Here is a 14,930-nt window from a genome sequence, read left to right as displayed (position 1 = left end):
TTCTGCTGCTCCTGTCACCTGCATGCAGCAGAGCTGGATGCGACGCTGGAGGACCGTGGAGTACGCCGGACAAGGAGGGCTTTGTTGTGGGTAATAAATTGGTAATGAGGGTATGTGTTTGTGTTTTTAATTTCTAATAAAGGATTTTTTCGGGTGTGTGTGTGTTTATTTACTGTCACTTACAGATTAATCATGGAAGGAATCTCGGTGAGACGCCTGACATGATTAATCTAGGACTTATTGGCAGCTATTGGCTGCCAATAACTCCTTATTACCCCGATTTGCCAACGCACCAGGGCAAATCGGGAAGAGCCGGGTACAGTCCCAGAACTGTCGCATATAATGTATGCGGCAATTCTGGGCGGCTGCTGGCTGATATTGTTAGGCTGGGGGGCTCCCCATAACGTGGGGCTCCCCATCCTGAGAATACCAGCCTGCAGCCGTATGGCTTTATCTGGCTGGTATTAAAATAGGGGGGACCGCACGCCGGATTTTTTAATTATTTATTTATTTATTTTACTGCACAGTATAGACACGCCCACCGGCTGCTGTGATTGGGTGCAGTGACACAGCTGTCACTCAGCGTGTGGGCGTGTCTCACTGCAACCAATCACATTTGCCGGTGGGCGGGGAAAGCAGGGAATACGAGATTGTTTAATGAGCGGCCGGCTTTTTCAAAAAAGGAAAAGCCGCCGGAGCAGTGTGAACGTGCAGCGCCGGTGATCGGGGATCGGTGAGTATGAGAGAGGGGGGGAAATCACCAGCAAATGAGGTGAGTAACGCGATCAGCTGAGCTGTCACTGAGGTTACCCGCTGTCACTGGATCCAGCGGTGGCCGCGATTAACCTCAGTGACAGCTCAGCTGATCGCGCTACCCACCTCATTTGCTGTGTGGAGCTGACAGGAGCGGCGGTGAGTAGCGCGATCAGCTGAACTGTCACTGAGGTTACCCGCGGCCACCGCTGCATCCACCGCTGGATCCAGGTAACCTCAGTGACAGCTCAGCCGATCACACGGCTCTCTTCATTAGCTGCGTGCAGGTGACAGGAGCGGCTGTGTCTTCTGCTGCTCCTGTCACCTGCATGCAGCAGAGCTGGATGCGACGCTGGAGGACCGTGGATTACGCCGGACAAGGAGGGCTTTGTTGTGGGTAATAAATTAGTAATGAGGGAATTTGTTAGTGTTTTTTTATTTCTAATAAAGGATTTTTCGGGTGTGTGTTTTTTAACTGTAATTTACAGATTAATCATGGAAGGTATCTCGGGGTGACGCCTGACATGATTAATCTTGGACTTATTGGCAGCTATGGGCTGCGAATAACTCCTTATTACCCCGATTTGCCAACGCACCAGGGCAAATCGGGAAGAGCCGGGTACAGTCCCAGATCTGTCGCATCTAATGTATGCGGCAATTCTGGGCGTCTGCTGGCTGATATTGTTAGGCTGGGGGGCTCCCCATAACATGGGGCTCCCCATCCTGAGAATACCAGCCTGCAGCCGTATGGCTTTATCTGGCTGGTATTAAAATAGGGGGGGACCGCACGCCGGATTTTTTAATTAATTATTTATTTACATGGCACACAGAGCCGCGCGGCATTAAATGAAGTCGGGTGAAGTTCACCTGCTTTTTTGACACGTCCCCAACGACCAGCTAGTCGCTCTGCAGGTCCGGATCGCTGTTAGGTCGTTGGCCAGGTCTGTCTGTTTGACAGCTCACCAGAGACTTTGTAGCGATCCCGGCTAGGTTGAGATCGCAGGTTGGATCGCTAGAAAGTCTCAGTGTGTAAACCCAGCTTAAAGCTGGGTTCACACATAGCGACAGCGACAACGACATCGCTGTTACGTCACCATTTTCTGTGACGCAACAGCGACCTTGTAAGTCGCTGTTATGATCGCTGCTTAGCTGTCAAACACAGCAGACGCAGCAGCGATCATAACGACACGCGTCGCTGTGCTACATGTGCAGAGAGCAGGGAGCCGCGTACACTGCTTAGCGCTGGCTCCTTGCACTCCTAGCTACAGTACACATCGGGTTAATTACCCGAAGTGTACTGCAGCTACATGTGCAGAGAGCAGGGAGCCGGCACTGGCAGCGAGAGCGGCGGACGCTGGTAATGAAGGTAAATATCGGGTAACCAGGGAAAGGTCTTCCCTTGGTTACCCGATGTTTACCCTGGTTACAGCTTACCGCAGCTGCCAGACGCCAGCTCCTGCTCCCTGCTCGCTTCATTTCGTCGCTCTCTCGCTGTCACACACAGCGATGTGTGCGTCACAGCGGGAGAGCGACGACCAAAAAATGAAGCTGGACATTCAGCAACGACCGGCGACCTCACAGCAGGGGCCAGGTCGTTGCTGGATGTCACAGAAAATGGTGACGTGGCAGCGACGTCGTTGTTGTCGTCGCTGTGTGTGACACCACCCTTAGGGGTACTTTACACGCTGCAACATCGCTACCGATATATCGTCGGGGTCACGTAGTTAGTGACGCACATCCGGCCCCGGTAGCGACATCGCAGCGTGTAACACTAATGAGCGACGATCAACGATCGCAAAATTGTTCCAAAACGTTGATCATTGACATGTCGTTCATTTCCTTAATATCGCTGCTGCCACCGGTACGTTGTTGTTCGTCGTTCCTGCGGCAGCACACATCGCTGTGTGTGACACCGCGGGAGAGATGAACATCTCCTTACCTGCATCCACCGGCAATGCTGAATAAAGGAGGTGGGTGGGATGTTACGTCCCGCTCATCTCCGCCCCTCCGCTTCTATTGGCCGGCCGCTTAGTGACGTCGCTATGACGCCGAACGCACCTTCCCCTTGAAGGAGGGATTGTTCGGGGGTCACAGCGACGTCGCTGACAAGGTATGTGCGTGTGACGCTGCCGTAGCGATAATTATCGCTACGGCAGCGAGCACCAAATGTCGCACGAGCGACGGGGGGTGGGAGCTATCGCACTCAACATCGCTAGCAATCGCTAGCGATGTTGCAGCATGTAAAGTACCCCTTAAGGGTGCTTTACACTACGACATCGCTAGCTATAGCTAGCGATGTCGTGCGCGATAGCACCTGCCCTGCCGTACGTGTGATATGTGGTGATCGCTGCCGTAGCGAACATTATCGCTACGGCAGCGTCACATGCACATACCTTGTCAGCGATGTTGCTGTGACTGCCGAACAATCCCTCCTTCAAGGGGGAGGTGCGTTCGGCATCATAGCGACGTCACTGCGGCATCACTATGCGGCCGGCCAATAGAAGCGGAGGAGCGGAGATGAGCGGGCTGAACATCCCGCCCACCTCCTTCCTTCCTCATTGCCGGTGGACTCAGGTTAGGAGATGTTCGTCGCTCCTGCGGTGTCACACACAGCGATGTGTGCTGCCGCAGGAACGAGGAACAACATCGCTACTTACCTGATAACGATTTTTTGTTATTAAACGACCTCTCCAAAACAAACGATTTTTGTCTTTTTTGCGATCGTTTTAGGTCAATTCAGTCTGTCACACGCTGCGAAGTCGCTAACGACGCCGGATGTGCGTCACAAACACCGTGACCCCGACGATATATCGTTAGCGATGTCGCAGCGTGTAAAGCACCCTTTAGGGTACTGTCTCACTAAACGACGTACCAGCGATTCCGACCACGATATGACCTGGTCAGGATCGCTGGTGTGTCGCTACATGGTCGCTGGTGAGCTGTTAATCAGGCAGATCTCACCAGTGACCAGCCACCATCCAGCAGCGACTCGTGGAAACGATGCTGCGCTTGGTAACCAAGGTAAATATCGGGTAACTAAGCAAAATGCTTTGCTTGGTTACCCGATATTTACCCTGGTTACCAGCGCACACCGCTTAGCGCTGGCTCCCTGCACTCGTAGCCAGGGTACACATCGGGTTACTAAGCAAAGCGCTTCTCTTAGTTACCCGATGTGTACTTTGGTTATGTGTGCAGGAAGCCAGTACTGGCAGCCTGAGAGCGGCGTACGCTAGTAACCAAGGTAAATATCGCGTAACCAAGCAAAGCGCTTCACTTAGTTACCCGATGTGTACCTTGGTTACCAGCATCCGCAGCTTCCAGATGCCGGCTCCCTGCTCCTTGCACATTCAGATCGTTGCTCTCTCGCTGTCAAACACAGCGATGTGTGCTTCACAGCGGGAGAGCAACGAGCAAAAAATGAACCAGATCAGTATGTAACGATCAGCGATTTCACAGCAGGGGCCAGATCGCTGCTTAGTGTCACACACAGCGAGATCGCTGAGGAGGTCACTGGTATGTCACAAAACCTGTGACTCAGCAGCGATCTCACTAGTGATCTTGCTATGTGAGAAGTACCCCTTAGTATAAGAAGCCAAACCAGTTACTCTTTGCAGACACATGTTTTGGGGTGTTTGCCCCTCATAAGTGCAAAACAGGAGGTCCGGTTTGGCCAGCTGAGAGGCCACTGACAGATGGGCAAAGGGATAAAGTTTCTCCTTTTGGAGAGCATCAAAATCCCAGAAAAGCATTGCATGGCTAATAAGTCTCCTAACGCCAACTTGACTCTTTCCACAAGGAGAAGCTTTACCCCTCAGACCCCCTGTCTGTATATTATATCACTGTTTGTTGTAGCCTTACATACGTTGTATTATATAGGCTCCACTCATATCTATGCATAGATCTATTCATCCAGGCAGGCGATCCGGATGTATCAGCTGTCCCGGATAATAATCATCGAGCGCCCTTATGTAATTCTGCATGTGAGCGCTGCTCTCATCTGCGTAGACCTTGTGATAGCTTTTTATTGATTCGCCTGTTGCTGTTTTTAGACATTGTCACACAAGAGACGCTCTTATGATATCTGACTGCAAACAGTATCGCGGGGCAAAAATAGTATTTTATGAACCAGGCCAGGCTTTCTGTAAGACAGATGGCACTATGCTGTAACTCTGCGGAAAACTCCAGATGTAGATTAGTCCTGTAGTTACTTATACACTGCCCTCCATGGATCTCTGGGCTTTCTGTACTCGGATTCAAAATACCATGAGAACCTTTTATAGAGGACTTGTCCCTTGCCACAAATATGTATATTTTTTATACCTGCTGTAAATGCCGCTGATCGAGAGAGAGAGAGATTTCATGACCAGAAGTTCATTTGCGTTGGATCTGGGCATGCCCAGAATAAAAAGATGGATCCGTCGCCGCATTGCGTCATTCGACGGATACCGATGGACTCCGCCACCCATAGGCTTCCATTATAAAACACGACAGACACCGATGCATCCGTCGGCATCTGTTTTTGCGCCGATGGAAAAAAACGTTACATTCAGCATTGCTCCTGCCTGATGGTCAGTCAGCAAACGACTGATCCGTCACGCGGCGGATGCAACGCAAGGCTATCAGTCACAATCCGTCACTAATAAAAGTCTATGGGACAAAAACGGATTCCTGCAAAATATTTTGCAGGATACTGTAATTCCTCAAGGCGACGGATTGTGACTGATGCAAAACAACAGAAGTTTGAATGTAGCCTAACAATGGCTTTTCACTAACTAGAGCAGAGGTGATCACCATGACAACTGGAAAGTCCCTAGCTTGGTAACTCATCCAGAGGGAGGGGGGAGCACAGGGAAATCCAGAAGCAGAGACAGAATTACTTCAGATCAATCTGGGACACAGAATAACACGGTCCCTGGAAGGCGTGCTTCAGAGCTCTTCCAGGTAGAACCGGACAGACCGGGGGCAGGCTGGAAACACGGGGAGGAAGGGGTCTGGTACCGGTAGATCTTGTGGGATGGAGGTGTTCAACAGTGTTCGCCGAAGGAGACCTTGATTTCTTCACCAGGACTGGCACTACTACAGGGTGAAAAGCCCTAGGGCAAGTTATATTTCACATTGGCTTCCAAAATCTGCAGGATGGAAAGATTTCAAGTCTCCCGTCCACCAACCAAATAGCTTGAGGCACAGTGATTTACCGGATCCAGGACTGAGTTCAGCGGCTCGTCCCAAGGGGAGGATCCACTTCACCTGCGATAGGGCTGGGACACTTAAACAATCAAGGGGGTCCCCAAGGTGCTTTATGCCACGGGAATCGACCCACAGAGGCTGCCATACCGGACCTAACCTCTGACCTACCTGGAATCGACCGGAACTTCATCACGGCAGAGACCAGTGTGCATTGAACCAGTAAGTAAAGACCTGGAACCCGCACCTATTGACTTTCACTCTGATTGCTGTCGCCCTGCGCTCCGGCGCTCCCGGGGACTGCCGTGTCCCCGCCATCCTCCCAGGGCCCGCTCTGCCTGTGGGGAGCGATACAATCCAAGCTGCACCCAATATCTGCCCCGGAGAGAAACCCTGCAGCGGCGACCACCTACCTGGCCGCATACCACAGGTGGCATCACGATCATCTAAAGACTTTCCTCACCGTCACCCCCATCCTCCACCTTCAACTACAACCCTCATCCTCCCTCCTGCCTCTCGTCCATCGGCATCCTTTTCTTCCTGTACGCCTCGGGGAAACAGAACCTGGCCAAGCCACCCCATGGCGACGCAGAGGATCTGCACCCCCGTCCCACCAACGAGTAGGTTAAAACACCTATCCCGTGGGGCGCTACAGTTACATTGCCCGATCACCACTAGCTTCTCTCTCCCTGCCTTCAAACATATAACCAACTAACAGGAAGTGGCTGTTCACATCCTGTTTGCGTGGAGAGGGCAGATGGCAGTGATTGGGTTTGAGGCTTGTGTCACGTAGCAACACCCCAGAAACACGAGTACTGGAAAACGACATGGAAGGTGAGTATAGCATAATTATTTTAATGGCGGCAAACATGGGGAATGAGAAGGGATTGTCCAAATAGTGAGTGGACAGCCCCTTTAAGAATCTTGGATCAAGAATTATCACAATATAGCATGGGTGGTGGTTATGTCTTAAGGCCGCTTTACACATGTCATGAAAATATTATAAGCAGATATGTTTTCATGATCTCTGGATCAAGAGTCATTCCCCCCTCCTTCCTCCAGAGCCCTACCAAATTAACAGCCAGAAAAAGATTTCCTTGTCAGGAGATGGAACAGATACATTTGAATTAGCTTATCACACCTTCCCCCAGTTCTTCAAACACCCCCTGCGTAACCAGAGACGCTCTGACTACAATCTGTACACACCGGGGTGGAGTACAAGTGTCCTATAGCTTTGCTGATCAAAGGGCCAGGGCAGCCGTATTGTCTCCGTTGGGGAAGTATTAATATTGCGAGATACATATGTCCCCCAGATATCGCGGGCATACCGCTGATCTCAAAATTCCATAACGCACATCTCACATATTTTAGCTTAATCGTAGGACATACGGAAGAGCCACAAATTAAAATCTGCCACCCAAAACATACCAGATCCCCCGTGTGTGGTATCCACCTTCTGCTAAAATCATAATATAAAAAATGAGGTTAATATCGTCCGCGGGGGATGCTCCCACATGGAGATATGAGGACTATGAGGACTTCATAATGTTGGAAGAGGGGAAAACCCCCTCCCTTGCATGATGTCAGCAGAGGTGGGGCTGCGGGTGAGAGAGAGGTTGATAAAAGCCAGTGTCTTAGTAGCCACTGTGTCAATGCCCAGGGGATATACATTCTGTGTATAGGATTGTCTATTTCCAAGGGGGTGCCCCTATCCTATATCTGAGCCATATTCCGTGACCAGGTGTAGTAATCTCTTTCATTTCTCCTTTTTATTTTATGTAACTGTCTATATTGTATTTGTATTGTTCCCTTTTGTAAATTCTTGTATATTTTTATAAACACTGCATTCTATTTTGGATTAAATATATCAAATTTAATAGTTTCTTTCCTCATGCTCTATATTTATGAATCCACAACCTGAAGGGCCTTATGCTATCTGTAACGGGTGTATGAACTTCCTGTACTAAGTTTCGGTGGTGGCAGCAGAATTATTGTTGTGTAGAATTATTGGGGTGCTGTCATTAAGGGTACAGAGGTATATACGTATATATTCCATTAGCGGGAATCGGTGATATATACATTTACCCTTGCTGTGAGACCTCCAATATTTGACATTATTAGCTCAGCAGCCTCATTTACTTATTGTCCGGCAGTTCCGAAATTGACCTGACACTAAGGGGGCGCTAGAGAGTAGTCGGGTTCTTGACAAATCCATGAACAGCAGCGAGATATCTGAGTGACTCCCCCAGCTGTTCATGACAAATTGGTAGCAGCAGTGGGATATAGAGCATCAGTGATCTGGTTTGAGCAATCATCCCTTTCACTAAAAAGTTGCAAAAGTTTTGAGGATCGAACTCAGTGTTTAAATATACCTAGAACAATACTTTACGTGTAGCAGTTTCCCCCTCCCTCCTCTTGTTTTTCTATCCTATCTTTTATTTGCCACTTATGGCTGCGCTGACTAAAGCCTGATACAGCCAGCTGATGAAGGAGACTCTGATTGCCATCTGCACGACCAGAGAGATTGATGTCAATGGCAAAAAAAAGCCAGACCTCATTAAAGAACTGTTACAATGGGACGCAAAGCAAGTCCGTTCCCCAGTGCTGATGACAGGGAGACAAGCCAAGCCCTGGATGATACTGCGGCCAAGGCCTCTTCTACAGCTTCAAGCCAGAGCAGCGACCGGGGCAGCATGGACTCCTACCTGCAGATGGCCCTACAACAACTCGCTGCTGATGACCGGGAGGGACGGCTGAAGCTCATTCAGCATTATCAGGAGAGAGCTGAGCGAGAGGCTGAGAGGGCCGAGCGAGAGCGCCAGGCCCAGAGAGACCATGAATTGAAGATCCTCCAAGCCCGGCAGCAGACCTCTTCCTCACTGAACTGTGAGTCCAATAATAACAACAGTTTTAAGCCCCGACCGGAGCACTTTCCTGTGATGGAAAAGGACAGGAACTTGGACACCTTTCTTAGGGGATTTGAAAAGACTTGCTTGCTGTACCAGTTGCCCTCAGCACAATGGGCACGATACTTAACCCCAGGGCTGCGAGGCAAGGCCCTGGACGCATTTGCCAGTCTCCCTCAAGAGCAGAGTGGAGACTATGAGGCCATAAAGCAGGCCCTAATACGGAAGTATCAGCTGACTCCAGAGATATACCGCAAAAAGTTCTGAACCCTCCAGCGTGGACCATACGACAGCAACAGAGACGTTGTGGATGGGCTCCGGACCAACTTTAACCAATGGGTCCAAAGACTGTCCGCCACCACTGCTAAACAGATAACAGACCTGATGGTAAAGGTCCAATTCCTACACCTTTGTCCTGCGGAGGTGCGACAGTTTGCGATGGACAGGGAACCAAAGAATGCGAATACAGCAGCACAGATTGCTGACACCTATGAGGCCAACCGTGCATCGGAGATGCGGAAGCCGTCCACCTCCAGCTGGAAAGGGGGTAAGATGACTACTACCACCCCTGCCCCTGCCAGCCGACATTCTGGAGGTCCTGCCCCATCTTCTAGCACCCGGCCTACCCCTGATATCCGCCGGTGTTTCACCTGTGACCAACCAGAACATATTAGCTTCACCTGTCCTGAGAGGCAAACGAGGAGCCCCACACCTGAGGCCCGAGGGCCTAGTTCCAATGTCTTGTTTGTGGTTGAAGGGATTTTTTATATATGTACGGTATATACATATATGAAAAACGGGTTTAAGCCGCGCTAAAGAAACAATATTTCCAAGGTATTAAATTTAGATCTCTTTTTTATTACAGTTCCAACGCGTTTCAGAGACATAAACCGTCTCCTTCTTCAGGGAAAAGAGAAAATGTACACACAGTATGTAGACCAGTTGGTTATATAGGAGTCCATTGAAAGCCACGTTGAAAGCCATTAATTATTAATTATTAATTATAAATGATTCAATCTAAAAATATATATATATTTTTATAAATGAATTTTTATATGGATACATATGTCCTTTTCATATATTTTTTTACATCTATATATGTATTTTTTATATATATATATATTTTTCATATAAATATGTACATTCATTATGATGTACATATGTATGTACATTTTTCATCTAAGTCATCTACAATTATATTTTTGAATAATAATCTTTGCATTATAATTTTCATTTTATCTACATATTCACTTTTTCATATGTTTTGTATGTCTGTTTCCTGCACTCAAGATGTTGGTGCGGCATTTGAACCCGAGTCACCTTCACTGTGTTTTTCACGCATGCGCCTTCCTTCTTTTCCCACGGGTTGAACTCAGTTCACCCTGGTTCTCATTGAGAACTAGCTTAGTGTCTCTGCGCAGGCGCTCTTCTTTCACTATAAGTTCATAGCCTTTGCTTTCTAGGAATTCCTCGGAAGTCTTTGTTTTTGTTTTACTAGTATCTATATACACACACGTTCTTCCTAAATCATCAGTTTATGATATTCAAATGCACATTCTTTTTATTAAACTGACACAATAGTCAATTTTGCATAAATTTCAAATGCATATTCCCTTATCAAACCGACACATTTATTCTACACATTAATACCTGTAGCTTTTGGTGTTTTTGACATCCATATACACAGCGCATTTGCATGTTATGTTTTTACACCTTTAACCCCTTACTGCGGAGTCATTCAATAATTGTTTGTTTTTTTCCCCTTCAACAAGCAGTCAGCCATAGAGTAATGGATGGTTACAAGCTATTTGGAGTTAGAACTCAGGGAAATATCCCCCCTTTGGGGTTCTAGTACCACATTTAACAGTTGTTTTTTATGTCTATCATCACATTCACGCGCTTAGAAAAAAACCAAACAGTTTCAATAATTTTCATTTATCACTTTTATTCATCATTATCTTTTATTTTTTCAGTCATTTTTATGGTGTGAAAAAGTCAGATGCTTGTATACATGTATATATATATTTTTTTAAAAGCTAACACGATTTCGTTGGAGTCTTCACGTGCTCATGAGTCATTCTGTTACCATGAGAGCATTGACGTCACTGTGATCAACGTGGCTTTCAATGGACTCCTATATAACCAACTGGTCTACATACTGTGTGTACATTTTCTCTTTTCCCTGAAGAAGGAGACGGTTTATGTCTCTGAAACGCGTTGGAACTGTAATAAAAAAGAGATCTAAAAAAAAGAGATCTAAATTTAATACCTTGGAAATATTGTTTCTTTAGCGCGGCTTAAACCCGTTTCTCATATATGTATATACATATATAAAAAATCCCTTCACCACGATTATTACGGGGCCGCTGCTTGGAACCACGCTGACACTCACATGCTTTACAAGGAGTTGTGACTGGCACAACTTCATCAGGTGAGTGTTTCATCTTTATTTTCTAAACGGTTATTGCCGGGTAAGACCCTATTTGCGCCTTTTGTTTCCTTATCTCTAGCAGCCTTGTTTGTGGTTGAGACGGGTGGTCGAGCCCGTGAGAACTGACAGCCCTTTACCATGGGCGAGACCATCACTGAGGGGCTGAAGGACACTAGTGCAGAATGAACTCTCATCCGCCCTGAATTCGTGTTGCCTGTTGAACTTATCCTGGGGAAGACCCTGACTGTCACTGAGGCTGGGGGTGTTCACCAATCTTTCCCAATGGCCCGTGTTTTCCTGGACTGGGGTGCTGGGAGGGGATGGAAAGATGTGGGGGTGTCCCGAGGCCTTCCAGCAAATGTTTTATTGGGGACCGATTTGGGGCGGTTGGTGGCACAATACGTCCCTGACATTCTTCCCCAATCTGATAAGTCATGTGATACAAATGTTGATAAGTCATGTGATGCAAGCGCCGTTGATAACTTATGGGATGCAAATGTTGTTAAGTCATGTCATGCAAGCGCCATTGATAAGTTATGTGATGTAAGCCTTGTTAAGTCATGTGACCCGAATATTGATGATCAGAAGGTGATTATTAATGTTGTGCATGAAAATAAATTGGATGATTGTGCGGGGAACTTCAACCACGTCACGCTGCGGGGTGACGCTGCTGAGGATTTCCCCAAGGTAGTGAGTGTCCGTGCTAAGGTAGATGGAGGCAGGCATGGGGGGGGGGGGGTCACATGCAGCTTGTCAGTGTCACGACGGACTGTGACATGACCGGTGGTAGCTGCCCCATAAATAGCGCTGACCCTGAGGTATCACATAGGGATGCGTCTCATGGTACAGGAGAACTCAGCCATGTCACACTGCGGGGTGATGTGGCTGACGATCCCCTCACAGCTGTAAGAATCATTGCTAAGGGAGATGGAGACAGGCACGGCAGCCATGAGGAAGGTGGCTGTGTGCAGCTTGTCAGTGTCACGATGGACTGTGACATGGCCGGTGGTAGCTGCTCCATAATTAGCCCTGATTCTGTGGTACGATATGATGAGAGGAAAATGTTTTCCCCGGTTGGACAGGGTGATGGGACAGTCGTATCCATGACCTGCCCGGACGATGGGAAAGTTGTGTTCGCTGCCTGTCAGGGTGATGGAAAAGCAGACCCCATAACCTGTCGCGGTAGTGCAAAAGTGTCTCTCACAGCCGGTCAGGATGATGGGAAAGCTGTGCCCATCGCCTGTATGGAGGATGAGAGTATGGAGGATGAGAGTATGGTGCTCACTACCTGTCAGGGGGAGGGGCAGACAGCTTTCCTACCCTGCCAGGGAGATAGGAAAGTTGTGCTCCCTACTTGTCAATGTGATGGGGAAGCAGAACCCATAACATCCCAAGGTAGTGAGGATGGTTTTTCACCAGCTGGCCAGGATGATGGGAAAGTTGTACCCATCGCCTGTCCAGATGATAGTAAAGTTGGATCCACTGTCTGTTAGAGGGATGGGACAGACGTACCCACCCCCTGTCAGCAGGGCGGGAAAGAATCTCCCACCACCTGTCAAGATGAGGCACCCGTGTTGCCCACAACTTAGCAGAGTGATCGGAAAGTTGAATCCCAAACCGGTCAGGGTGACAGGAAAGTGTGGTTCCCAGTCAGGCTGATGGGAAGGTGTCTTTATCCCCTGGGGAGACAGCCTATGTAGCTGCTGTCACTCGCCAACTGGGTACTCAGAATGCAGGCAATGCACTGAATTCTGGGACTTCAGCCTGCAACGGGCTAAAGGAGGTCCAAGAGGGCTCCTGTAAATGTGACACCCTGGACCACCAGGGGTCACAGGTAACAACACCACCAACACCACACACACACACCCATCCTTAGTGAGGACACAACAGTCACCCGAAAGGGAGACCTGATGCCTCCCTCAGGGCAAGTAGGGCACACCAGGTGGGCGGAGTCAGGCAGAAATACACGCCCACCGAGGAGACTACTGTCCTGAGGCAGGAAATACAAAGGGAGGAGTTGTAGAGCGACAGTGACAGGAGGTGTAGAGGAGTAGAGCTGTCAGGGACCCGGGTAAGAGCCTGAGACCCTTCTAACGTCAGGCAGGCAGACGGTAGTGGCCGCCTGCAGGAGTACCGGTGTATGACCGGCGGAACCGTAGGGACCGGGCAGGGTTGGAGCCCGCCGGACCTGAACCGGGGAGTCAACCGTTTACCGGAGCACCAGAAACTGGATACTCAGATCCCATCCTAGCTTGGAAACCACTGAGTGTAGGCAAATTGACTGATTGTAGTCTGGACCTCACGGGTTCATTCTCACCCCAAGACCCGAAAGAAGGCAAAAGCCCACCGAGACCGGGGGAGCGGCACCGCCAAAGGCCAACCACCCGACGGGCCAGCGCCTGCGGGCAACAGAGGGCTCCTCCGGCAGCTGAATGCCGGGGAGCGGGCTACCACTGGCCAGGCAGGGGAGCCGAATAACAAAACCAGAGGTGCAGGGAAGAGGGACCATCACCAACCTCACTGGGGACATCAGCAGCCGGCCGCGGGTACCGACCATCCTCGAACTTTGGTTTACCAGTGACTCTGAGTGTGATTAATCGTGAGTACACCAGTGCCATCCGGCACCGCAGCGCGGCACCCTGCACCACATCGCCATCGCCGTACCCATCGGGCCCCGGGACGCACCGCCCCTACCCACGGAGGGGTTAACACTAAGGGGCACTTTGCACACTGCGACATCGCAGGCCGATGCTGCGATGCCGAGTGCGATAGTCCCCGCCCCCATCGCAGCAGCGATATGTGGTGATAGCTGGCGTAGCGAAAATTATCACACACACACTCACCTGCCGTGCGACGTCCCTGTGGCCGGCGACCCGCCTCCTTGTTAAGGGGGCGGGTCGTGCGGCGTCACTGCGACGTCACACAGCAGGCGGCCAATCGGAGCGGAGGGGCGGAGATGAGCAGGATGTAAACATCCTGCGAACCTCCTTCCTTCCGCATATCCTACGGAAGCCGCGGTGACGCCGGTAGGAGATGTTCCTCGCTCCTGCGGCTTCACACACAGCGATGTGTGCTGCCGCAGTAGCGAGGAACAACATCGGACTGTCGCATCAGCGTAATTATGAATTACGCCGACGCTGCACCGATGATACGATTGCGACGCTTTTGCGCTCGTTAATCGTATCATCGAGACTTTACACACTGCGATGTCGCATGCGATGCCGGAAGTGCGTCATTTTGAATTTGACCCCGCAGTGTGCAAAGTGCCCCTAAGGCTGCGCCACCAACACCAATCCCAGGAATACCGTCCACTCCTGCCCCGTCCCCAAAGCAGAGAGTGCTTAGAAAAGACCAAGGGGGACACAGCGAGAACATGTCGGCACCCAGCGCAGACGATGGGATGGCGCCAGTCGCCGGAGCGGCGGCGCCCGATGGTGGAGATGCGGCCGTCCCTGCTCCGGTCGCACGAGAGCGAGAGAGGCCGCGGGTCCGGCGGTCACCCAGGTAATGCCGATCTCCCTGCCCTATGTGCTCGGTGCAGCCTGGCTACCCCAGTACGACGGGAAGCCTGATACATTGCAGACCTTCTGGAAAAAGATATGCTCGGTTCTCGACCTGTATGCCATGACTGGCAGGCAGCGTGCGGTGGTAGTCCT

The sequence above is a fragment of the Anomaloglossus baeobatrachus genome, chromosome 5 (genome assembly GCF_048569485.1).
Source record: "Anomaloglossus baeobatrachus isolate aAnoBae1 chromosome 5, aAnoBae1.hap1, whole genome shotgun sequence".
Taxonomy (NCBI): Eukaryota; Metazoa; Chordata; class Amphibia; order Anura; family Aromobatidae; genus Anomaloglossus; species Anomaloglossus baeobatrachus.
The sequence above is the reverse complement of the archived record's forward strand: the minus strand, read 5'-3'. Positions refer to the sequence as shown.